The 16,562-nt window shown below is 44.6% G+C and overlaps 15 non-coding genes across 15 annotated transcripts; all 15 read left to right on the top strand.

The window, feature by feature from the left end:
- The first annotated feature begins 196 nt into the window (after positions 1-196).
- Positions 197-387, top strand: LOC143771029 (U2 spliceosomal RNA). The gene has a single exon (XR_013214927.1). It is a non-coding gene; the product is annotated as a U2 spliceosomal RNA (small nuclear RNA).
- Positions 388-1,350: 963 nt separating this feature from the next.
- LOC143771028 (U2 spliceosomal RNA) lies at positions 1,351-1,541 on the top strand. Its single transcript, XR_013214926.1, has one exon. It is a non-coding gene; the product is annotated as a U2 spliceosomal RNA (small nuclear RNA).
- A 962-nt stretch (positions 1,542-2,503) lies between these two features.
- On the top strand, positions 2,504-2,694 carry LOC143771027 (U2 spliceosomal RNA). The gene has a single exon (XR_013214925.1). It is a non-coding gene; the product is annotated as a U2 spliceosomal RNA (small nuclear RNA).
- A 963-nt stretch (positions 2,695-3,657) lies between these two features.
- On the top strand, positions 3,658-3,848 carry LOC143771026 (U2 spliceosomal RNA). Its single transcript, XR_013214924.1, has one exon. It is a non-coding gene; the product is annotated as a U2 spliceosomal RNA (small nuclear RNA).
- A 962-nt stretch (positions 3,849-4,810) lies between these two features.
- Positions 4,811-5,001, top strand: LOC143771025 (U2 spliceosomal RNA). Its single transcript, XR_013214923.1, has one exon. It is a non-coding gene; the product is annotated as a U2 spliceosomal RNA (small nuclear RNA).
- A 962-nt stretch (positions 5,002-5,963) lies between these two features.
- LOC143771024 (U2 spliceosomal RNA) lies at positions 5,964-6,154 on the top strand. The gene has a single exon (XR_013214922.1). It is a non-coding gene; the product is annotated as a U2 spliceosomal RNA (small nuclear RNA).
- A 963-nt stretch (positions 6,155-7,117) lies between these two features.
- LOC143771023 (U2 spliceosomal RNA) lies at positions 7,118-7,308 on the top strand. Its single transcript, XR_013214921.1, has one exon. It is a non-coding gene; the product is annotated as a U2 spliceosomal RNA (small nuclear RNA).
- Positions 7,309-8,271: 963 nt separating this feature from the next.
- LOC143771022 (U2 spliceosomal RNA) lies at positions 8,272-8,462 on the top strand. The gene has a single exon (XR_013214920.1). It is a non-coding gene; the product is annotated as a U2 spliceosomal RNA (small nuclear RNA).
- A 963-nt stretch (positions 8,463-9,425) lies between these two features.
- Positions 9,426-9,616, top strand: LOC143771021 (U2 spliceosomal RNA). Its single transcript, XR_013214919.1, has one exon. It is a non-coding gene; the product is annotated as a U2 spliceosomal RNA (small nuclear RNA).
- Positions 9,617-10,579: 963 nt separating this feature from the next.
- Positions 10,580-10,770, top strand: LOC143771020 (U2 spliceosomal RNA). The gene has a single exon (XR_013214918.1). It is a non-coding gene; the product is annotated as a U2 spliceosomal RNA (small nuclear RNA).
- Positions 10,771-11,733: 963 nt separating this feature from the next.
- LOC143771019 (U2 spliceosomal RNA) lies at positions 11,734-11,924 on the top strand. Its single transcript, XR_013214917.1, has one exon. It is a non-coding gene; the product is annotated as a U2 spliceosomal RNA (small nuclear RNA).
- Positions 11,925-12,887: 963 nt separating this feature from the next.
- LOC143771017 (U2 spliceosomal RNA) lies at positions 12,888-13,078 on the top strand. The gene has a single exon (XR_013214916.1). It is a non-coding gene; the product is annotated as a U2 spliceosomal RNA (small nuclear RNA).
- Positions 13,079-14,041: 963 nt separating this feature from the next.
- On the top strand, positions 14,042-14,232 carry LOC143771016 (U2 spliceosomal RNA). The gene has a single exon (XR_013214915.1). It is a non-coding gene; the product is annotated as a U2 spliceosomal RNA (small nuclear RNA).
- Positions 14,233-15,195: 963 nt separating this feature from the next.
- LOC143771015 (U2 spliceosomal RNA) lies at positions 15,196-15,386 on the top strand. The gene has a single exon (XR_013214914.1). It is a non-coding gene; the product is annotated as a U2 spliceosomal RNA (small nuclear RNA).
- Positions 15,387-16,349: 963 nt separating this feature from the next.
- LOC143771014 (U2 spliceosomal RNA) lies at positions 16,350-16,540 on the top strand. Its single transcript, XR_013214913.1, has one exon. It is a non-coding gene; the product is annotated as a U2 spliceosomal RNA (small nuclear RNA).
- The last annotated feature ends 22 nt before the right edge of the window (positions 16,541-16,562 follow it).

The following is a 16,562-nucleotide window of genomic DNA, read 5'->3' as shown; positions in this document are numbered from 1 at the left end:
GACACACACACTCTCCGTCTCTCACACACAGACACACATACACAGCAGAACTGTCATTGACAGCAGAACTGTCATTGAGAAGGCCTCCCTCCAGAGTTTCTGAAAATGTCCTCCCTGCGGCAATCTTTTGCTCTGTCTCCACAATGGGTATTGGTGGTAGGCCTTGGTGCGGCCCACGGGGCGCAGCGGCTTCGGTATCGCTTCTCGGCCTTTTGGCTAAGATCAAGTGTAGTATCTGTTCTTATCAGTTTAATATCTGATACGTCCCCTATTTGGGGACCATATATTAAATGGATTTTTGGAACAGGGAGATGGAAGAAGAGCTTGCTCTGTCCACTCCACGCATTGACCCGTTATTGCAGTATCTCCGGGACCAGTGCACTCCTTCTCTGATCCAGTTTCTAAAAACAGATTGAATTGAAATCAGCGCGAGTTGTCTTTTAACCCTTTATGGGAATTGATTTCAGGGTCAAAGAAGCACTTTTCTCAGGCCAAGTGTAGCATTTTGTTTGATTTCTCCTGGCCAATTGCAACATTTTCTGCGCCTTGCCTGGCCTTGCTTTCACCTATGTCTGTCAAACATTGCATTGCATTCAATATGCAATCAATCAATCAATCAATCAATCAATCAATCAATTTGTCTTTACTGGTTGCTGCAACAGGTGTGTTAAGATTTAGGCCTTTCTTACAGTGTTGCAAATATACTGTGTCGGCTACCAAACTAGGCCCCTGCTGTCTGTCAGCACTTGCTATTTAAATTGAAGCATTCAATGAGTAGTTCTGCCATACATACTGCATTTCTGACCGCAGGAATTCTTTTTTGAAACATTGTCTCCCTCTTGTGGACCACCGGTTTTTCAATGCGTTGTATTATATGCATTTTTAAAAGAAAAAAAGTAAGTAAAAATGGTGCCTGTGCTGATCTTGAATAGGCTTGTCTTGTCCATCTACACCTGTGTGTGTGTGAGCATTCTAATGCTTTTCACCAACCAGGTGCGCTGCCTGCAGTAGATAGAATCTTAGCACGGAACATTCATGTGCTGTCACAATGGGGCTGGCTGGAGGGTGTGGTCAAAGTAGGCGGAGTTATGCAGATTCAAAACGCGTCGTGCACAGCTTGAACAAACACTCACACACAGACAGACAGACAGACAGACACACACACTCTCCGTCTCTCACACACAGACACACATACACAGCAGAACTGTCATTGACAGCAGAACTGTCATTGAGAAGGCCTCCCTCCAGAGTTTCTGAAAATGTCCTCCCTGCGGCAATCTTTTGCTCTGTCTCCACAATGGGTATTGGTGGTAGGCCTTGGTGCGGCCCACGGGGCGCAGCGGCTTCGGTATCGCTTCTCGGCCTTTTGGCTAAGATCAAGTGTAGTATCTGTTCTTATCAGTTTAATATCTGATACGTCCCCTATTTGGGGACCATATATTAAATGGATTTTTGGAACAGGGAGATGGAAGAAGAGCTTGCTCTGTCCACTCCACGCATTGACCCGTTATTGCAGTATCTCCGGGACCAGTGCACTCCTTCTCTGATCCAGTTTCTAAAAACAGATTGAATTGAAATCAGCGCGAGTTGTCTTTTAACCCTTTATGGGAATTGATTTCAGGGTCAAAGAAGCACTTTTCTCAGGCCAAGTGTAGCATTTTGTTTGATTTCTCCTGGCCAATTGCAACATTTTCTGCGCCTTGCCTGGCCTTGCTTTCACCTATGTCTGTCAAACATTGCATTGCATTCAATATGCAATCAATCAATCAATCAATCAATCAATCAATCAATTTGTCTTTACTGGTTGCTGCAACAGGTGTGTTAAGATTTAGGCCTTTCTTACAGTGTTGCAAATATACTGTGTCGGCTACCAAACTAGGCCCCTGCTGTCTGTCAGCACTTGCTATTTAAATTGAAGCATTCAATGAGTAGTTCTGCCATACATACTGCATTTCTGACCGCAGGAATTCTTTTTTGAAACATTGTCTCCCTCTTGTGGACCACCGGTTTTTCAATGCGTTGTATTATATGCATTTTTAAAAGAAAAAAAGTAAGTAAAAATGGTGCCTGTGCTGATCTTGAATAGGCTTGTCTTGTCCATCTACACCTGTGTGTGTGTGAGCATTCTAATGCTTTTCACCAACCAGGTGCGCTGCCTGCAGTAGATAGAATCTTAGCACGGAACATTCATGTGCTGTCACAATGGGGCTGGCTGGAGGGTGTGGTCAAAGTAGGCGGAGTTATGCAGATTCAAAACGCGTCGTGCACAGCTTGAACAAACACTCACACACAGACAGACAGACAGACAGACACACACACTCTCCGTCTCTCACACACAGACACACATACACAGCAGAACTGTCATTGACAGCAGAACTGTCATTGAGAAGGCCTCCCTCCAGAGTTTCTGAAAATGTCCTCCCTGCGCAATCTTTTGCTCTGTCTCCACAATGGGTATTGGTGGTAGGCCTTGGTGCGGCCCACGGGGCGCAGCGGCTTCGGTATCGCTTCTCGGCCTTTTGGCTAAGATCAAGTGTAGTATCTGTTCTTATCAGTTTAATATCTGATACGTCCCCTATTTGGGGACCATATATTAAATGGATTTTTGGAACAGGGAGATGGAAGAAGAGCTTGCTCTGTCCACTCCACGCATTGACCCGTTATTGCAGTATCTCCGGGACCAGTGCACTCCTTCTCTGATCCAGTTTCTAAAAACAGATTGAATTGAAATCAGCGCGAGTTGTCTTTTAACCCTTTATGGGAATTGATTTCAGGGTCAAAGAAGCACTTTTCTCAGGCCAAGTGTAGCATTTTGTTTGATTTCTCCTGGCCAATTGCAACATTTTCTGCGCCTTGCCTGGCCTTGCTTTCACCTATGTCTGTCAAACATTGCATTGCATTCAATATGCAATCAATCAATCAATCAATCAATCAATCAATCAATTTGTCTTTACTGGTTGCTGCAACAGGTGTGTTAAGATTTAGGCCTTTCTTACAGTGTTGCAAATATACTGTGTCGGCTACCAAACTAGGCCCCTGCTGTCTGTCAGCACTTGCTATTTAAATTGAAGCATTCAATGAGTAGTTCTGCCATACATACTGCATTTCTGACCGCAGGAATTCTTTTTTGAAACATTGTCTCCCTCTTGTGGACCACCGGTTTTTCAATGCGTTGTATTATATGCATTTTTAAAAGAAAAAAAGTAAGTAAAAATGGTGCCTGTGCTGATCTTGAATAGGCTTGTCTTGTCCATCTACACCTGTGTGTGTGTGAGCATTCTAATGCTTTTCACCAACCAGGTGCGCTGCCTGCAGTAGATAGAATCTTAGCACGGAACATTCATGTGCTGTCACAATGGGGCTGGCTGGAGGGTGTGGTCAAAGTAGGCGGAGTTATGCAGATTCAAAACGCGTCGTGCACAGCTTGAACAAACACTCACACACAGACAGACAGACAGACAGACACACACACTCTCCGTCTCTCACACACAGACACACATACACAGCAGAACTGTCATTGACAGCAGAACTGTCATTGAGAAGGCCTCCCTCCAGAGTTTCTGAAAATGTCCTCCCTGCGGCAATCTTTTGCTCTGTCTCCACAATGGGTATTGGTGGTAGGCCTTGGTGCGGCCCACGGGGCGCAGCGGCTTCGGTATCGCTTCTCGGCCTTTTGGCTAAGATCAAGTGTAGTATCTGTTCTTATCAGTTTAATATCTGATACGTCCCCTATTTGGGGACCATATATTAAATGGATTTTTGGAACAGGGAGATGGAAGAAGAGCTTGCTCTGTCCACTCCACGCATTGACCCGTTATTGCAGTATCTCCGGGACCAGTGCACTCCTTCTCTGATCCAGTTTCTAAAAACAGATTGAATTGAAATCAGCGCGAGTTGTCTTTTAACCCTTTATGGGAATTGATTTCAGGGTCAAAGAAGCACTTTTCTCAGGCCAAGTGTAGCATTTTGTTTGATTTCTCCTGGCCAATTGCAACATTTTCTGCGCCTTGCCTGGCCTTGCTTTCACCTATGTCTGTCAAACATTGCATTGCATTCAATATGCAATCAATCAATCAATCAATCAATCAATCAATCAATTTGTCTTTACTGGTTGCTGCAACAGGTGTGTTAAGATTTAGGCCTTCTTACAGTGTTGCAAATATACTGTGTCGGCTACCAAACTAGGCCCCTGCTGTCTGTCAGCACTTGCTATTTAAATTGAAGCATTCAATGAGTAGTTCTGCCATACATACTGCATTTCTGACCGCAGGAATTCTTTTTTGAAACATTGTCTCCCTCTTGTGGACCACCGGTTTTTCAATGCGTTGTATTATATGCATTTTTAAAAGAAAAAAAGTAAGTAAAAATGGTGCCTGTGCTGATCTTGAATAGGCTTGTCTTGTCCATCTACACCTGTGTGTGTGTGAGCATTCTAATGCTTTTCACCAACCAGGTGCGCTGCCTGCAGTAGATAGAATCTTAGCACGGAACATTCATGTGCTGTCACAATGGGGCTGGCTGGAGGGTGTGGTCAAAGTAGGCGGAGTTATGCAGATTCAAAACGCGTCGTGCACAGCTTGAACAAACACTCACACACAGACAGACAGACAGACAGACACACACACTCTCCGTCTCTCACACACAGACACACATACACAGCAGAACTGTCATTGACAGCAGAACTGTCATTGAGAAGGCCTCCCTCCAGAGTTTCTGAAAATGTCCTCCCTGCGGCAATCTTTTGCTCTGTCTCCACAATGGGTATTGGTGGTAGGCCTTGGTGCGGCCCACGGGGCGCAGCGGCTTCGGTATCGCTTCTCGGCCTTTTGGCTAAGATCAAGTGTAGTATCTGTTCTTATCAGTTTAATATCTGATACGTCCCCTATTTGGGGACCATATATTAAATGGATTTTTGGAACAGGGAGATGGAAGAAGAGCTTGCTCTGTCCACTCCACGCATTGACCCGTTATTGCAGTATCTCCGGGACCAGTGCACTCCTTCTCTGATCCAGTTTCTAAAAACAGATGAATTGAAATCAGCGCGAGTTGTCTTTTAACCCTTTATGGGAATTGATTTCAGGGTCAAAGAAGCACTTTTCTCAGGCCAAGTGTAGCATTTTGTTTGATTTCTCCTGGCCAATTGCAACATTTTCTGCGCCTTGCCTGGCCTTGCTTTCACCTATGTCTGTCAAACATTGCATTGCATTCAATATGCAATCAATCAATCAATCAATCAATCAATCAATCAATTTGTCTTTACTGGTTGCTGCAACAGGTGTGTTAAGATTTAGGCCTTTCTTACAGTGTTGCAAATATACTGTGTCGGCTACCAAACTAGGCCCCTGCTGTCTGTCAGCACTTGCTATTTAAATTGAAGCATTCAATGAGTAGTTCTGCCATACATACTGCATTTCTGACCGCAGGAATTCTTTTTTGAAACATTGTCTCCCTCTTGTGGACCACCGGTTTTTCAATGCGTTGTATTATATGCATTTTTAAAAGAAAAAAAGTAAGTAAAAATGGTGCCTGTGCTGATCTTGAATAGGCTTGTCTTGTCCATCTACACCTGTGTGTGTGTGAGCATTCTAATGCTTTTCACCAACCAGGTGCGCTGCCTGCAGTAGATAGAATCTTAGCACGGAACATTCATGTGCTGTCACAATGGGGCTGGCTGGAGGGTGTGGTCAAAGTAGGCGGAGTTATGCAGATTCAAAACGCGTCGTGCACAGCTTGAACAAACACTCACACACAGACAGACAGACAGACAGACACACACACTCTCCGTCTCTCACACACAGACACACATACACAGCAGAACTGTCATTGACAGCAGAACTGTCATTGAGAAGGCCTCCCTCCAGAGTTTCTGAAAATGTCCTCCCTGCGGCAATCTTTTGCTCTGTCTCCACAATGGGTATTGGTGGTAGGCCTTGGTGCGGCCCACGGGGCGCAGCGGCTTCGGTATCGCTTCTCGGCCTTTTGGCTAAGATCAAGTGTAGTATCTGTTCTTATCAGTTTAATATCTGATACGTCCCCTATTTGGGGACCATATATTAAATGGATTTTTGGAACAGGGAGATGGAAGAAGAGCTTGCTCTGTCCACTCCACGCATTGACCCGTTATTGCAGTATCTCCGGGACCAGTGCACTCCTTCTCTGATCCAGTTTCTAAAAACAGATTGAATTGAAATCAGCGCGAGTTGTCTTTTAACCCTTTATGGGAATTGATTTCAGGGTCAAAGAAGCACTTTTCTCAGGCCAAGTGTAGCATTTTGTTTGATTTCTCCTGGCCAATTGCAACATTTTCTGCGCCTTGCCTGGCCTTGCTTTCACCTATGTCTGTCAAACATTGCATTGCATTCAATATGCAATCAATCAATCAATCAATCAATCAATCAATCAATTTGTCTTTACTGGTTGCTGCAACAGGTGTGTTAAGATTTAGGCCTTTCTTACAGTGTTGCAAATATACTGTGTCGGCTACCAAACTAGGCCCCTGCTGTCTGTCAGCACTTGCTATTTAAATTGAAGCATTCAATGAGTAGTTCTGCCATACATACTGCATTTCTGACCGCAGGAATTCTTTTTTGAAACATTGTCTCCCTCTTGTGGACCACCGGTTTTTCAATGCGTTGTATTATATGCATTTTTAAAAGAAAAAAAGTAAGTAAAAATGGTGCCTGTGCTGATCTTGAATAGGCTTGTCTTGTCCATCTACACCTGTGTGTGTGTGAGCATTCTAATGCTTTTCACCAACCAGGTGCGCTGCCTGCAGTAGATAGAATCTTAGCACGGAACATTCATGTGCTGTCACAATGGGGCTGGCTGGAGGGTGTGGTCAAAGTAGGCGGAGTTATGCAGATTCAAAACGCGTCGTGCACAGCTTGAACAAACACTCACACACAGACAGACAGACAGACAGACACACACACTCTCCGTCTCTCACACACAGACACACATACACAGCAGAACTGTCATTGACAGCAGAACTGTCATTGAGAAGGCCTCCCTCCAGAGTTTCTGAAAATGTCCTCCCTGCGGCAATCTTTTGCTCTGTCTCCACAATGGGTATTGGTGGTAGGCCTTGGTGCGGCCCACGGGGCGCAGCGGCTTCGGTATCGCTTCTCGGCCTTTTGGCTAAGATCAAGTGTAGTATCTGTTCTTATCAGTTTAATATCTGATACGTCCCCTATTTGGGGACCATATATTAAATGGATTTTTGGAACAGGGAGATGGAAGAAGAGCTTGCTCTGTCCACTCCACGCATTGACCCGTTATTGCAGTATCTCCGGGACCAGTGCACTCCTTCTCTGATCCAGTTTCTAAAAACAGATTGAATTGAAATCAGCGCGAGTTGTCTTTTAACCCTTTATGGGAATTGATTTCAGGGTCAAAGAAGCACTTTTCTCAGGCCAAGTGTAGCATTTTGTTTGATTTCTCCTGGCCAATTGCAACATTTTCTGCGCCTTGCCTGGCCTTGCTTTCACCTATGTCTGTCAAACATTGCATTGCATTCAATATGCAATCAATCAATCAATCAATCAATCAATCAATCAATTTGTCTTTACTGGTTGCTGCAACAGGTGTGTTAAGATTTAGGCCTTTCTTACAGTGTTGCAAATATACTGTGTCGGCTACCAAACTAGGCCCCTGCTGTCTGTCAGCACTTGCTATTTAAATTGAAGCATTCAATGAGTAGTTCTGCCATACATACTGCATTTCTGACCGCAGGAATTCTTTTTTGAAACATTGTCTCCCTCTTGTGGACCACCGGTTTTTCAATGCGTTGTATTATATGCATTTTTAAAAGAAAAAAAGTAAGTAAAAATGGTGCCTGTGCTGATCTTGAATAGGCTTGTCTTGTCCATCTACACCTGTGTGTGTGTGAGCATTCTAATGCTTTTCACCAACCAGGTGCGCTGCCTGCAGTAGATAGAATCTTAGCACGGAACATTCATGTGCTGTCACAATGGGGCTGGCTGGAGGGTGTGGTCAAAGTAGGCGGAGTTATGCAGATTCAAAACGCGTCGTGCACAGCTTGAACAAACACTCACACACAGACAGACAGACAGACAGACACACACACTCTCCGTCTCTCACACACAGACACACATACACAGCAGAACTGTCATTGACAGCAGAACTGTCATTGAGAAGGCCTCCCTCCAGAGTTTCTGAAAATGTCCTCCCTGCGGCAATCTTTTGCTCTGTCTCCACAATGGGTATTGGTGGTAGGCCTTGGTGCGGCCCACGGGGCGCAGCGGCTTCGGTATCGCTTCTCGGCCTTTTGGCTAAGATCAAGTGTAGTATCTGTTCTTATCAGTTTAATATCTGATACGTCCCCTATTTGGGGACCATATATTAAATGGATTTTTGGAACAGGGAGATGGAAGAAGAGCTTGCTCTGTCCACTCCACGCATTGACCCGTTATTGCAGTATCTCCGGGACCAGTGCACTCCTTCTCTGATCCAGTTTCTAAAAACAGATTGAATTGAAATCAGCGCGAGTTGTCTTTTAACCCTTTATGGGAATTGATTTCAGGGTCAAAGAAGCACTTTTCTCAGGCCAAGTGTAGCATTTTGTTTGATTTCTCCTGGCCAATTGCAACATTTTCTGCGCCTTGCCTGGCCTTGCTTTCACCTATGTCTGTCAAACATTGCATTGCATTCAATATGCAATCAATCAATCAATCAATCAATCAATCAATCAATTTGTCTTTACTGGTTGCTGCAACAGGTGTGTTAAGATTTAGGCCTTTCTTACAGTGTTGCAAATATACTGTGTCGGCTACCAAACTAGGCCCCTGCTGTCTGTCAGCACTTGCTATTTAAATTGAAGCATTCAATGAGTAGTTCTGCCATACATACTGCATTTCTGACCGCAGGAATTCTTTTTTGAAACATTGTCTCCCTCTTGTGGACCACCGGTTTTTCAATGCGTTGTATTATATGCATTTTTAAAAGAAAAAAAGTAAGTAAAAATGGTGCCTGTGCTGATCTTGAATAGGCTTGTCTTGTCCATCTACACCTGTGTGTGTGTGAGCATTCTAATGCTTTTCACCAACCAGGTGCGCTGCCTGCAGTAGATAGAATCTTAGCACGGAACATTCATGTGCTGTCACAATGGGGCTGGCTGGAGGGTGTGGTCAAAGTAGGCGGAGTTATGCAGATTCAAAACGCGTCGTGCACAGCTTGAACAAACACTCACACACAGACAGACAGACAGACAGACACACACACTCTCCGTCTCTCACACACAGACACACATACACAGCAGAACTGTCATTGACAGCAGAACTGTCATTGAGAAGGCCTCCCTCCAGAGTTTCTGAAAATGTCCTCCCTGCGGCAATCTTTTGCTCTGTCTCCACAATGGGTATTGGTGGTAGGCCTTGGTGCGGCCCACGGGGCGCAGCGGCTTCGGTATCGCTTCTCGGCCTTTTGGCTAAGATCAAGTGTAGTATCTGTTCTTATCAGTTTAATATCTGATACGTCCCCTATTTGGGGACCATATATTAAATGGATTTTTGGAACAGGGAGATGGAAGAAGAGCTTGCTCTGTCCACTCCACGCATTGACCCGTTATTGCAGTATCTCCGGGACCAGTGCACTCCTTCTCTGATCCAGTTTCTAAAAACAGATTGAATTGAAATCAGCGCGAGTTGTCTTTTAACCCTTTATGGGAATTGATTTCAGGGTCAAAGAAGCACTTTTCTCAGGCCAAGTGTAGCATTTTGTTTGATTTCTCCTGGCCAATTGCAACATTTTCTGCGCCTTGCCTGGCCTTGCTTTCACCTATGTCTGTCAAACATTGCATTGCATTCAATATGCAATCAATCAATCAATCAATCAATCAATCAATCAATTTGTCTTTACTGGTTGCTGCAACAGGTGTGTTAAGATTTAGGCCTTTCTTACAGTGTTGCAAATATACTGTGTCGGCTACCAAACTAGGCCCCTGCTGTCTGTCAGCACTTGCTATTTAAATTGAAGCATTCAATGAGTAGTTCTGCCATACATACTGCATTTCTGACCGCAGGAATTCTTTTTTGAAACATTGTCTCCCTCTTGTGGACCACCGGTTTTTCAATGCGTTGTATTATATGCATTTTTAAAAGAAAAAAAGTAAGTAAAAATGGTGCCTGTGCTGATCTTGAATAGGCTTGTCTTGTCCATCTACACCTGTGTGTGTGTGAGCATTCTAATGCTTTTCACCAACCAGGTGCGCTGCCTGCAGTAGATAGAATCTTAGCACGGAACATTCATGTGCTGTCACAATGGGGCTGGCTGGAGGGTGTGGTCAAAGTAGGCGGAGTTATGCAGATTCAAAACGCGTCGTGCACAGCTTGAACAAACACTCACACACAGACAGACAGACAGACAGACACACACACTCTCCGTCTCTCACACACAGACACACATACACAGCAGAACTGTCATTGACAGCAGAACTGTCATTGAGAAGGCCTCCCTCCAGAGTTTCTGAAAATGTCCTCCCTGCGGCAATCTTTTGCTCTGTCTCCACAATGGGTATTGGTGGTAGGCCTTGGTGCGGCCCACGGGGCGCAGCGGCTTCGGTATCGCTTCTCGGCCTTTTGGCTAAGATCAAGTGTAGTATCTGTTCTTATCAGTTTAATATCTGATACGTCCCCTATTTGGGGACCATATATTAAATGGATTTTTGGAACAGGGAGATGGAAGAAGAGCTTGCTCTGTCCACTCCACGCATTGACCCGTTATTGCAGTATCTCCGGGACCAGTGCACTCCTTCTCTGATCCAGTTTCTAAAAACAGATTGAATTGAAATCAGCGCGAGTTGTCTTTTAACCCTTTATGGGAATTGATTTCAGGGTCAAAGAAGCACTTTTCTCAGGCCAAGTGTAGCATTTTGTTTGATTTCTCCTGGCCAATTGCAACATTTTCTGCGCCTTGCCTGGCCTTGCTTTCACCTATGTCTGTCAAACATTGCATTGCATTCAATATGCAATCAATCAATCAATCAATCAATCAATCAATCAATTTGTCTTTACTGGTTGCTGCAACAGGTGTGTTAAGATTTAGGCCTTTCTTACAGTGTTGCAAATATACTGTGTCGGCTACCAAACTAGGCCCCTGCTGTCTGTCAGCACTTGCTATTTAAATTGAAGCATTCAATGAGTAGTTCTGCCATACATACTGCATTTCTGACCGCAGGAATTCTTTTTTGAAACATTGTCTCCCTCTTGTGGACCACCGGTTTTTCAATGCGTTGTATTATATGCATTTTTAAAAGAAAAAAAGTAAGTAAAAATGGTGCCTGTGCTGATCTTGAATAGGCTTGTCTTGTCCATCTACACCTGTGTGTGTGTGAGCATTCTAATGCTTTTCACCAACCAGGTGCGCTGCCTGCAGTAGATAGAATCTTAGCACGGAACATTCATGTGCTGTCACAATGGGGCTGGCTGGAGGGTGTGGTCAAAGTAGGCGGAGTTATGCAGATTCAAAACGCGTCGTGCACAGCTTGAACAAACACTCACACACAGACAGACAGACAGACAGACACACACACTCTCCGTCTCTCACACACAGACACACATACACAGCAGAACTGTCATTGACAGCAGAACTGTCATTGAGAAGGCCTCCCTCCAGAGTTTCTGAAAATGTCCTCCCTGCGGCAATCTTTTGCTCTGTCTCCACAATGGGTATTGGTGGTAGGCCTTGGTGCGGCCCACGGGGCGCAGCGGCTTCGGTATCGCTTCTCGGCCTTTTGGCTAAGATCAAGTGTAGTATCTGTTCTTATCAGTTTAATATCTGATACGTCCCCTATTTGGGGACCATATATTAAATGGATTTTTGGAACAGGGAGATGGAAGAAGAGCTTGCTCTGTCCACTCCACGCATTGACCCGTTATTGCAGTATCTCCGGGACCAGTGCACTCCTTCTCTGATCCAGTTTCTAAAAACAGATTGAATTGAAATCAGCGCGAGTTGTCTTTTAACCCTTTATGGGAATTGATTTCAGGGTCAAAGAAGCACTTTTCTCAGGCCAAGTGTAGCATTTTGTTTGATTTCTCCTGGCCAATTGCAACATTTTCTGCGCCTTGCCTGGCCTTGCTTTCACCTATGTCTGTCAAACATTGCATTGCATTCAATATGCAATCAATCAATCAATCAATCAATCAATCAATCAATTTGTCTTTACTGGTTGCTGCAACAGGTGTGTTAAGATTTAGGCCTTTCTTACAGTGTTGCAAATATACTGTGTCGGCTACCAAACTAGGCCCCTGCTGTCTGTCAGCACTTGCTATTTAAATTGAAGCATTCAATGAGTAGTTCTGCCATACATACTGCATTTCTGACCGCAGGAATTCTTTTTTGAAACATTGTCTCCCTCTTGTGGACCACCGGTTTTTCAATGCGTTGTATTATATGCATTTTTAAAAGAAAAAAAGTAAGTAAAAATGGTGCCTGTGCTGATCTTGAATAGGCTTGTCTTGTCCATCTACACCTGTGTGTGTGTGAGCATTCTAATGCTTTTCACCAACCAGGTGCGCTGCCTGCAGTAGATAGAATCTTAGCACGGAACATTCATGTGCTGTCACAATGGGGCTGGCTGGAGGGTGTGGTCAAAGTAGGCGGAGTTATGCAGATTCAAAACGCGTCGTGCACAGCTTGAACAAACACTCACACACAGACAGACAGACAGACAGACACACACACTCTCCGTCTCTCACACACAGACACACATACACAGCAGAACTGTCATTGACAGCAGAACTGTCATTGAGAAGGCCTCCCTCCAGAGTTTCTGAAAATGTCCTCCCTGCGGCAATCTTTTGCTCTGTCTCCACAATGGGTATTGGTGGTAGGCCTTGGTGCGGCCCACGGGGCGCAGCGGCTTCGGTATCGCTTCTCGGCCTTTTGGCTAAGATCAAGTGTAGTATCTGTTCTTATCAGTTTAATATCTGATACGTCCCCTATTTGGGGACCATATATTAAATGGATTTTTGGAACAGGGAGATGGAAGAAGAGCTTGCTCTGTCCACTCCACGCATTGACCCGTTATTGCAGTATCTCCGGGACCAGTGCACTCCTTCTCTGATCCAGTTTCTAAAAACAGATTGAATTGAAATCAGCGCGAGTTGTCTTTTAACCCTTTATGGGAATTGATTTCAGGGTCAAAGAAGCACTTTTCTCAGGCCAAGTGTAGCATTTTGTTTGATTTCTCCTGGCCAATTGCAACATTTTCTGCGCCTTGCCTGGCCTTGCTTTCACCTATGTCTGTCAAACATTGCATTGCATTCAATATGCAATCAATCAATCAATCAATCAATCAATCAATCAATTTGTCTTTACTGGTTGCTGCAACAGGTGTGTTAAGATTTAGGCCTTTCTTACAGTGTTGCAAATATACTGTGTCGGCTACCAAACTAGGCCCCTGCTGTCTGTCAGCACTTGCTATTTAAATTGAAGCATTCAATGAGTAGTTCTGCCATACATACTGCATTTCTGACCGCAGGAATTCTTTTTTGAAACATTGTCTCCCTCTTGTGGACCACCGGTTTTTCAATGCGTTGTATTATATGCATTTTTAAAAGAAAAAAAGTAAGTAAAAATGGTGCCTGTGCTGATCTTGAATAGGCTTGTCTTGTCCATCTACACCTGTGTGTGTGTGAGCATTCTAATGCTTTTCACCAACCAGGTGCGCTGCCTGCAGTAGATAGAATCTTAGCACGGAACATTCATGTGCTGTCACAATGGGGCTGGCTGGAGGGTGTGGTCAAAGTAGGCGGAGTTATGCAGATTCAAAACGCGTCGTGCACAGCTTGAACAAACACTCACACACAGACAGACAGACAGACAGACACACACACTCTCCGTCTCTCACACACAGACACACATACACAGCAGAACTGTCATTGACAGCAGAACTGTCATTGAGAAGGCCTCCCTCCAGAGTTTCTGAAAATGTCCTCCCTGCGGCAATCTTTTGCTCTGTCTCCACAATGGGTATTGGTGGTAGGCCTTGGTGCGGCCCACGGGGCGCAGCGGCTTCGGTATCGCTTCTCGGCCTTTTGGCTAAGATCAAGTGTAGTATCTGTTCTTATCAGTTTAATATCTGATACGTCCCCTATTTGGGGACCATATATTAAATGGATTTTTGGAACAGGGAGATGGAAGAAGAGCTTGCTCTGTCCACTCCACGCATTGACCCGTTATTGCAGTATCTCCGGGACCAGTGCACTCCTTCTCTGATCCAGTTTCTAAAAACAGATTGAATTGAAATCAGCGCGAGTTGTCTTTTAACCCTTTATGGGAATTGATTTCAGGGTCAAAGAAGCACTTTTCTCAGGCCAAGTGTAGCATTTTGTTTGATTTCTCCTGGCCAATTGCAACATTTTCTGCGCCTTGCCTGGCCTTGCTTTCACCTATGTCTGTCAAACATTGCATTGCATTCAATATGCAATCAATCAATCAATCAATCAATCAATCAATCAATTTGTCTTTACTGGTTGCTGCAACAGGTGTGTTAAGATTTAGGCCTTTCTTACAGTGTTGCAAATATACTGTGTCGGCTACCAAACTAGGCCCCTGCTGTCTGTCAGCACTTGCTATTTAAATTGAAGCATTCAATGAGTAGTTCTGCCATACATACTGCATTTCTGACCGCAGGAATTCTTTTTTGAAACATTGTCTCCCTCTTGTGGACCACCGGTTTTTCAATGCGTTGTATTATATGCATTTTTAAAAGAAAAAAAGTAAGTAAAAATGGTGCCTGTGCTGATCTTGAATAGGCTTGTCTTGTCCATCTACACCTGTGTGTGTGTGAGCATTCTAATGCTTTTCACCAACCAGGTGCGCTGCCTGCAGTAGATAGAATCTTAGCACGGAACATTCATGTGCTGTCACAATGGGGCTGGCTGGAGGGTGTGGTCAAAGTAGGCGGAGTTATGCAGATTCAAAACGCGTCGTGCACAGCTTGAACAAACACTCACACACAGACAGACAGACAGACAGACACACACACTCTCCGTCTCTCACACACAGACACACATACACAGCAGAACTGTCATTGACAGCAGAACTGTCATTGAGAAGGCCTCCCTCCAGAGTTTCTGAAAATGTCCTCCCTGCGGCAATCTTTTGCTCTGTCTCCACAATGGGTATTGGTGGTAGGCCTTGGTGCGGCCCACGGGGCGCAGCGGCTTCGGTATCGCTTCTCGGCCTTTTGGCTAAGATCAAGTGTAGTATCTGTTCTTATCAGTTTAATATCTGATACGTCCCCTATTTGGGGACCATATATTAAATGGATTTTTGGAACAGGGAGATGGAAGAAGAGCTTGCTCTGTCCACTCCACGCATTGACCCGTTATTGCAGTATCTCCGGGACCAGTGCACTCCTTCTCTGATCCAGTTTCTAAAAACAGATTGAATTGAAATCAGCGCGAGTTGTCTTTTAACCCTTTATGGGAATTGATTTCAGGGTCAAAGAAGCACTTTTCTCAGGCCAAGTGTAGCATTTTGTTTGATTTCTCCTGGCCAATTGCAACATTTTCTGCGCCTTGCCTGGCCTTGCTTTCACCTATGTCTGTCAAACATTGCATTGCATTCAATATGCAATCAATCAATCAATCAATCAATCAATCAATCAATTTGTCTTTACTGGTTGCTGCAACAGGTGTGTTAAGATTTAGGCCTTTCTTACAGTGTTGCAAATATACTGTGTCGGCTACCAAACTAGGCCCCTGCTGTCTGTCAGCACTTGCTATTTAAATTGAAGCATTCAATGAGTAGTTCTGCCATACATACTGCATTTCTGACCGCAGGAATTCTTTTTTGAAACATTGTCTCCCTCTTGTGGACCACCGGTTTTTCAATGCGTTGTATTATATGCATTTTTAAAAGAAAAAAAGTAAGTAAAAATGGTGCCTGTGCTGATCTTGAATAGGCTTGTCTTGTCCATCTACACCTGTGTGTGTGTGAGCATTCTAATGCTTTTCACCAACCAGGTGCGCTGCCTGCAGTAGATAGAATCTTAGCACGGAACATTCATGTGCTGTCACAATGGGGCTGGCTGGAGGGTGTGGTCAAAGTAGGCGGAGTTATGCAGATTCAAAACGCGTCGTGCACAGCTTGAACAAACACTCACACACAGACAGACAGACAGACAGACACACACACTCTCCGTCTCTCACACACAGACACACATACACAGCAGAACTGTCATTGACAGCAGAACTGTCATTGAGAAGGCCTCCCTCCAGAGTTTCTGAAAATGTCCTCCCTGCGGCAATCTTTTGCTCTGTCTCCACAATGGGTATTGGTGGTAGGCCTTGGTGCGGCCCACGGGGCGCAGCGGCTTCGGTATCGCTTCTCGGCCTTTTGGCTAAGATCAAGTGTAGTATCTGTTCTTATCAGTTTAATATCTGATACGTCCCCTATTTGGGGACCATATATTAAATGGATTTTTGGAACAGGGAGATGGAAGAAGAGCTTGCTCTGTCCACTCCACGCATTGACCCGTTATTGCAGTATCTCCGGGACCAGTGCACTCCTTCTCTGATCCAGTTTCTAAAAAC

The sequence above is a fragment of the Ranitomeya variabilis genome, chromosome 4 (genome assembly GCF_051348905.1).
Source record: "Ranitomeya variabilis isolate aRanVar5 chromosome 4, aRanVar5.hap1, whole genome shotgun sequence".
Lineage (NCBI taxonomy): Eukaryota > Metazoa > Chordata > Amphibia > Anura > Dendrobatidae > Ranitomeya > Ranitomeya variabilis.
This window is presented reverse-complemented; position numbering and strand designations above follow the sequence as displayed.